This window comes from Corvus brachyrhynchos, unplaced genomic scaffold (assembly GCF_000691975.1).
Source record: "Corvus brachyrhynchos isolate BGI_N302 unplaced genomic scaffold, ASM69197v1 scaffold434, whole genome shotgun sequence".
NCBI lineage: Eukaryota > Metazoa > Chordata > Aves > Passeriformes > Corvidae > Corvus > Corvus brachyrhynchos.
The window spans coordinates 1,325,571-1,327,650 of record NW_008238372.1 but is presented as its reverse complement, the minus strand read 5'-3'; the positions used below and the strand labels follow the sequence as shown (position 1 = coordinate 1,327,650).

Below are 2,080 nucleotides of genomic sequence, written 5' to 3'. Positions count from 1 at the left end.
ATCCTTTGTGCTTTGGCAGGGCTCACAAAAAGGCATTGTTTTGTCCCCTTGTTTTCCTCAAAAAGAGCCTCCAAGTCAGTGATTAGTTTTCGCCAACCGCTGGAAAAAAATAAATGAGAAGAAAAAAAAAAAAAAAAGTCTTCCTTATAGCTACTTAAAAGAATTTTGCAGGAAGTACAAGATATATTTGTGGCACACACATGTGCCAGCCCAGGACATCAGCATAATTGCTCACTGAAGTACCTTTCCTGTTATGTCAATTAAGGAGAATTTTTGTTTGTGACTGTACTCATCACACTGTTGCAGATTTTCTGGGAAAGGGTGATTAAACTTATCCCCCATTAACAACTGTAGCTGGTTCCAGTTTTGGTTTAATCACCAGCATTTCTCTTCCATAGCTAAGAACCATTGCCACAGATATATATATATTTATGAAAAAAGGAGTGCATCCATGATCGCAGTAGGAGATTCCTTATGTGACAGTCAAATCAACACACAGAGCGCAGCATGTCCGGATAATAAACAGGAAAAAACCTTCAAGTGATCTGAAAAAGAACAACGGGAGGAAATGTGGGGGCTGGGAGGGGTAGGGCTGGGAAGGACTGTACATGCAACTGCTCTTCAGGCCAACTCAAACCCCAGCATTGCTGTCAGGGGGAGGTAAATATGTGCAGCCTCTAATGGGAAACCTTTCAGGCAAGTGCATGTTCCTTAGGGAACACACCAAGCCTCTCCCTGGATAGGACATGGATATAAAACATGCCCAAAAGTCTGTCCTGAGATCAGTACACTTCTCCCTCTCAAGCACACTTCCCCTTAGCCAGTGCTTCCACAGCACCGGAACAAGTTTCCCTGACACCAGTTGCTGTGCCAGGAGATAGCTGGGATCTCTGCTCCGGTGTTGGAGGCACATCCCCATCCCACCCCCTTGCTCAGCCTACCTGGATGCCTGCTCCTGGGAGCAATTCCCAGGGCTGACAGCTCCTCCTCCCCTGGAGGTCACAGGGATGGGGACAGCCAAGGCTCCACCTTCCCTCCTTGGAGATCCAGCTGGTGGGGTTGGGCTGGAGGGGCAGGGACAGGGCTCCCGGGGTGTCTGAAGGTCAGAGTTACCTGTCCAAGGTCAGGGATGGCCCAAGGCACGTGGACACTCAGCTCTCCACACTCACCATCCCCAGGAGACACTGGATCCTGCACCAGTGGTCGGTATGTGTGTGTGGGATGCAGTGGGAATAACAACAGTCATAGAATCATGGAATGGTTTGGGTTGGAAGGGACCTCAAAGCCCATCCAGTGCCACCCCTGCCATGGCAGGGACACCTTCCACTGTCCCAGGCTGCTCCCAGCCCCAATGTCCAGCCTGGCCTTGGACACTGCCAGGGATCCAGGGGCAGCCCCAGCTGCTCTGGGCACCCTGTGCCAGGGCCTGCCCACCATCCCAGGGAAGGAAAAGGTTCAACTCTCACAAGAGCCTGGTAAGAGCTCCTGCCCCTGTCTCTGGCCTGCCCTGGAATAGGTTGTTCCCTGTCCAAGAGCCCCAAATGAAAAGAATCCTGACACAGCAGCCTCCCACATTTCCAGACCTGCTAAAGGACGACACCACAGATATGACACCAAAATGCCACAGCAGAAGAGCTTCCCCCAAGAGATGGGAGGCAGGAAGGAAGTTTCAAAGCACAATGTCTTCCCTGGGCTGCCCCAACAGAGAGAGGCACAGCTGCAAAATTTGCCATTTCACATTTTAAGCCGAGAAGTGAAGCTGTGGTGCAGCCCAGGACAAGGCTGGCACACTCCAGACTGGTCCAGCTCACAGCCAAGGCTGTTTCTCACTGTCCATCTCCCCTGTCCCCATGTGTAAGCTTGATCCCCACATGTGGCAGAGCAGGAAACTTTGGAGTCTGCCATAGGTGAAAGAGGCTTTTTCAGAGCTCCCCCATCATCTTCTGTGTTCTCCCCTGATTTGTGACAAAGTTACTCAGCTTTACAGCCACTTCCTGAAATGGATCCCAGCCAATTTCTGGTGCTTTTTTTGGTGTCAGGGTATTTTTTGTGTTGATTTGCTTCCTACTTTTTTTTTCTC

The 2,080-nt window shown here is 50.5% G+C and overlaps 1 protein-coding gene across 3 annotated transcripts in view; it reads right to left on the bottom strand.

The window, feature by feature from the left end:
• KCNJ15 (potassium voltage-gated channel subfamily J member 15) overlaps positions 1–2,080 on the bottom strand; it is a 25,677-nt gene that overhangs the window by 5,009 nt on the left and 18,588 nt on the right. The gene's annotated exons all lie outside the window — the stretch shown is intronic.